This window comes from Trachypithecus francoisi, unplaced genomic scaffold (genome assembly GCF_009764315.1).
Source record: "Trachypithecus francoisi isolate TF-2019V2 unplaced genomic scaffold, Tfra_2.0 Contig01117, whole genome shotgun sequence".
Classification (NCBI taxonomy): Eukaryota; Metazoa; Chordata; class Mammalia; order Primates; family Cercopithecidae; genus Trachypithecus; species Trachypithecus francoisi.
This window is the reverse complement of record NW_022681153.1, coordinates 1-6088: the sequence shown is the minus strand read 5'-3', so window position 1 is coordinate 6088 and position 6088 is coordinate 1.

Below are 6088 nucleotides of genomic sequence, written 5' to 3'. Positions count from 1 at the left end.
ACAGCCGCCTCTTGGGGCCATGAGGAGAATTAATAGGATGACCCCCGGTAGCTGCTCAAAGCCCTGTGCGGGGCCAGCCATGTGTCTCCACCAGTTCCTTCACTCTGTCCTCTCCCCGCCCCCCCACTGTCACATCGCCAGCCTTTATTTCCTTTTCCTTGGACCCAGGCAGCGAATGCTCCGCTGGTCTTGGCAGCGCCTTCTCTAGTCTGTCCTCAAATCACTTCCTGACGGACAGCCGTGACTAGCCATCGGCGTGACCAAAACCCCAGAAAATAGAACCCAACTTTCCTATTAAGCTGTACAGAGCTGTCCCAGCCCCACTTCCCACAGGCTGGCCTCATTCGCCATGGGATCCGTGGTTCTCACCTGGGGCTGGGGGTGCCCCTGGCATCTGGTAGAGAGTGTCAGGGTTGTCCCTCCAGGCCCAGTACAGTCCCCCAGCCAGTGGCCGGCAGACAGCAGCACCCAACCTGATGTCCCTGTGGCTTCTGGTTCCCTGAGGCTGGCTGTGCTTTGCTGCCTCTTCTTGCTCTCAGACGGGTGCCCTCTCTCCACCTTCACTGGTTAGCAGTGTTCCATCCATTAGAGCTCAAAGCACTGCCTCCCGGCAATGCAGCCCCTTCTCCTAGCCTGCCGTCTGTCTGTGCCCCGCGGTCTGTACCGTGTCCTCACGGACCTATCAGAGCGAGGCTCCCGGGGATGGAGAGGTTCCTGCTTGCGTCTCTGTCCCACCTTCTCTGGACCTGGCACCGTGCCCTTTGCCGACAGAGTTCTTGGGTTGATTGTCAGCGAAGCAGACAATCTATATGGCTCTAAATGGCTGTGAACAGGCTTGATTGGGTTATTTTAAAAATAATTGTATATGAAAACATTTGAGTGTGACCCAGGTGGATTTTTGGGCTAATGGTCTTGTTCTTCAGGGAGTAACCACAGGCCCATCCACAAGGACCATTTCCAGCTGATCTATGGAACGCTGTTCTACCTGGTTAATTTTGAACGTTATCTCAGCCTGAGAGGTAGGTCAGCGTGTGACGAAGATCACTGGTTTGAATCCTAATCTGCTCCTTAGGAGCTGCACCTTCCATGCCTTCGTTTCTTCCTTGGTTAGGTAGGGAAGGTATGAGCTACCTCAGAGTTGTGAGTGAGGCCTGCATCGAGTGACCGCATTAAAGTGACAAGGACTGCACCTGGAGTGTTGATATTTAAAGACCTTTAAACATCGCAATGCTGCATTTTGGTTCCCAGGTAAAACAGCAAAGTTATTTCAGGTGCAGACACAGACGCTCGGTGAGGTGGGGGACTGAGGGCAGGAGGTGGACCACCGACCCTGTAACGAGGGTGTGGTCTGTTCGAGGCTGAACGAAGTGCACATCATTGCATGTACCACGGAGGTCCCTCTCGTGAAGTCCTGGAAGGGTCCATGTGCTGAGCCGTGTGGTCTGTCCATGACGTCCGGCAGGAGCTGAGCTTTTGGGTGCAGCCTTGCTCTTGCGTGCACAGCCCTCAACGGTCTCAAAAGTCTGAGGCTTACAGCAGGATTGGGGTTTCCTTACACCTCCTGGACGTCTAATTTGCCTGGCAAACATGTTTTTCTTGGGTGTAAAGGTGAAGGAGTGGGTGACTCTGGTGAAAGTGTACTAATTACTGCATTTCTGGGTCAGTGGCGCTTGGTTGAAGACACTATCTGCCCTGGATGGACATCTCTGTGGTGGTGAGAACCGGTGGCTGGATGTTGCGGGGTTGCCAAGAAGATGCCAATTTTTTCCTTTTTCCTCAGTAACAACACCCTACTTTGTTTAGGGAAGCAGCACACCCAGCTGAAAATCCAATTCTCTTGTTCAGTGGAGCGGCTGGTGACACAAGTCCAGATGCTGGGATGCTGATGGGGGCTCCTGGAGTGGGAGGTGTCAGGAAGCTTTCCCAACCCACAGCAGCCCTGGGCCCTTGTCTGGCCTTCTTGCCCGGGGCATGACACCTGGAGGGAAAGCAGCTTCGGGGGCTCAGGGCCAGAAGGCAGAGTCCTGGCGTGTGAGGCAGGCCTGGGCCAGGCTCCTCGGAGGATGTCAGAGACCTGCTGCCCATGCAGGGACCACCCACCTCTGAGCCCCACGCAGATTTTCCTCCATAGCTGAGTGAAATCCTGGTACGGCGATTGAGGCAGTCAGAGGCACCTTTTGTGGAAGGAGGACAAAGCTGGAGAGAAGGAGGTTTTCCTAAAGGCACAAGGTGCTGATTCTGCGTGAGGGATCATTCCTAGGAGTGTGGGTGCTGGTGGGTGGAAAACTGGAGCCAGAGAATAAGTGGGAATGGCCCTTGCTGGTATTTAATTGATTCGTTCACAAATGGTCTGAACAGTTCCAGTGAAAAGAACATTTCGGACACAGAAGTTTTCATCCTGTCTGACAATCAGCGTGACCGTGGGCTGTTCCATCCTTCCTGGGCGACCGTGAGAGGGTCTCAGGCCCATTCGGCCCTGTGCTGGCATTTCCCCAGGGTGTGTGTCCCGTCCCGAATAGGCTGGAATGCCTCTGGGTGCAGCTGGGCCTCTTGAAAAGGGAAGACACACGTGCTGTGCTCTGGCTGAACAGGACAATGCGGGAGGACAGGGAGAGGGGCCTGGAGGTGAGGAGGATGGTGAGCGACACTGGGGACAGCGGACGGAGGTAACACCAGGGACAGGGGGACGGAGGGTCACGCCGGGGACAGGGGCATGGAGGGTAACGCCGGGGACAGGGGCATGGAGGGTAACGCCGGGGACAGGGGCATGGAGGTAACGCCGGGGACAGGGGCATGGAGGGTCACGCCGGGGACAGGGGACGGAGGGTAACACCAGGGACAGGGGAACGGAGGGTCACGCCAGGGACAGGGGATGGAGGGTAACACCACTTCTCCAGGTGCCTTTGGGGGATGCTGCCACCTCTCGCACCCCAGAGTGAAGTCAACAGGATTCTGTCCCGAGGAGCCCCAGAGCCTGGCAGCTGGGATTGTCCCTGTATGAACCTCCGTTCGCTAGCTCTGCACCCTGGGACAGGCTCCCTGGTGCTTGCACCCTGGTTTCCCATCTGGGCAGTGGGACCCTGAGTGTCCGCGTCCCAGCTGCGCCCAGAGCCCTGGACTCCAGCGTGTCGTCGGCACTCGTTAGCGTTTCTTTTGTTGTGGTCCGTAGATGAAGTGGCTCTCTCTTTGTGTGTTCACAGCCCTCCTGCTCACTTTACGTTCTGGGAACACTTTTTACATAGCTTCGTATGTGGGGAGGACGCGAGTGATGAATCGAATGTTTCATCAGATGCGGTTCTTCTGTTTCCCAGTTTTGACACAACATTTGGTGAAATTTCCAGGGACTCCTGTGGTCAGCCTCACGGTTTCACTCTGTCACTTTCTAATGCAGTATTCCTTGGGAGTCTTTTCAATGAAGCGCCATCATTTAAAAATAAGTTTTATAATATGCAGTTTCAGGTTAGTTCTTTACCTTTGTGTCTCAGGCAGTAGCTACCTACCTGTGAGTAGTCACAAAGGTTCACGCAGTTTTCCAGGGCGGCCTTTGCATTTACTGGAACTATTAAGAGCTCCTTCCTGCTTCGGCCGGGATTGACACGCAGTGCGCGTGAGGCCGTGCGTGGCTTAGCGTCTTCTGCGGGCTTAGAGGTCACTTTCTGTTGTTCGCCAAGCCTGCTGCGCTGTGCTGAGTGTTCACTGTGGGCGATGGTCACACTCTCTGGCACAGGCCACCGAGGCCACAGGGCAGAATGGCAGAGCCCGGCCTCCCTGTCACCCTTTACCGGGAGCAGAAAGCGCAAGCCTGTGATCAGAGCTGTGCTAGCCCAGAAAGCCTCCGTACAGGCTGAATTTACGAATTGGCTCCTACCAACTGCCCATGTTTAGGCTGTGTTTGAGTTTCTGTGATTTTTCCTGCACTGAAGCTACTGGGCTGGCTCTGAGTCACCGTCATGGGACTTCATGTTGCCCCGACGGGAAACGACGTGGGTGGAGGGCTGCACAGAGGCTTACGGCCGTGACAATGAAGGGCTTGTTGCCTCTTGGGACAGCGAGTTCAAGGTCTTTGTGATTGTCAGCATAAAGAGTGACCCGCTGAGGACATGGCTGTAATTCAGGGTGGCAGGGTTGATTGTCATCGTTGATATCAGGTACCTGCCTCTAAAATGACGGTACCCGTAGTACGGGTCCAGGAGGGCAGCTCCTGCTAAACACACGTGCTCTTGGGCCCCTGCAGACAAGGTCGTGTTGCCAGCCAGGCCTGCAGCTGTGGGTGCAGAGGGGTCTACAGGGCATTGAGTGCCTCCCTCAATTACTTGTGGGGCCCAGCCCCCCGTCCCTCCTGGTCCCCAGTGCGGCTCCTCCCTGGATTCTCCCAGCCCCGTGCACACCTCCGTCTTCACAGCTTCCGTAGTTTTCTCGTGGGCGCCCCAGGTGGGCGCCTGGGCAAGGTTCGTGTGTTAGTCGAGTTCTCTCTAGCCGTCCCTGGCTCGTGGCTCAGCAGGTCCCTTCAAATGAGTCAGCCAGCTGTGTGCCTGCATGTTCAGGACACTTGTCAGGGGCCTTTCTCAGAGCAAGACCGACGCTCACCTCATCCTTGGGACTTTGGAGCCCGCCCTGGAGAGACTCCAGCCATGTCCAAAGGGGCCGTCCGGGTCCTGCAGGCTGGTGGGAGTGACTTTTGAGCCACTCGAGACCACACTTTGTGTTCCTACACCCCACAAAGCCACTTAAAGTGCCATGTTCTGGTGCCGTGTGCCTCACAAGCCTGCACGGGGATCTGAGCGGGCGCTACCTTCTTCAGGCTATGCTGGAGTTTTGGGGCAACTGGAGCACTCGTGGCTGTGATTCTCGCCACTGAGCTTCCCTAGAGGGTCTCACCCGCAGCCTGAGGACCACATCGGCAGCCACTGAGGAGCCGCCAGGTGCGGCGTTGGTCTCACTCAGTCCTTCTCGACTTTGGTGACAGAGGAGACAGCAAAACTTCAGCTGGGAGCCCCAGGCCTTCTCTGCTTGGGGTCCTGGGACTGACATAGCACAGATCCTGCCATCCACTTGCTGGGGGCCCCGCCGTGCTGCTCCCTCCTCTGGTCAGGGGCTGCGCCCTTGGGCTGTGTAGCTCCGGGTTCTCGCACTCAGGGGCCCAAGGAGGGTCTTGGGTGAAGAGAGAAGGAGAAGGGCAGCGGTTTGAGCCCAATTGTGTTGGCTTCATCTTTTGCCTCTTTTTCCTAAGTACATTTGCAAAGTTTTCGAGATGAAAACTCACAAGGGATTTTTAATGACTGGAATCTGTGAATTCCATGGAAGCCAAGTCTGTCCACCTCTTTCACCCACCTCATTTCTCCCCGTTGGGCCTGATTTTGGCAGCGTTCCTAGGGGCAGGGACGGAAGGGGTGGGGGCCAGCCCTCGGTCCTGTGTCCCTCCCCTCAGCGCCACAGCATTTCGGTGGCATCCCCTTCCCTGCACGCGTCCTCATGAAAACCAAGTGCGGCTGGAGGGAGATGCCTGCACCCACTCCCGTGACCTTCCCGGCCAGCCTGGCTGCAGCGGCCTCTCCGCAGGCATCTTTCTGGTGCTGCCTCCTTGCCCCTCCCGTCACCTGACGCTCATGCTCCTGAATCTTCACGCGTGTGCTCCGTGCAGCCACCTCACGGGCTCCCTGGGAATGGAGACAGTGTCTCACACCAGTCAGAATGCTCTTAGCTGTCCGCTGAATAGTCCAACACAGAATCATTCCTCTGTGATTATTGATGCTTTGTTATGTAGAACTGGAATAAAGAAAAAGTGAATTTACACATTACAGCCATCAGGTTGAAGCTTGGTAATTGCGTTAGGGAATTAAATGAGAGCATTTGAGCTTCTCGAGTTCTAATTCCACATCTTCATATCCCCATCACCCCATACCCAGTGTCCAACCTGGCTCTTGGTCTAGGAGTTTCTTGATAAATGCTGATGGAATTGAGCTGGACTGAGCTTAACATTCCCACCCAGAGTTAGAAGCCAGTCCCTGAGCAAACTGCATTGAGAACGTGAGTTTGAAGTTACTGTGATAAGGGGTATCCTACACGTCATAATTCCTAGTCAATATCG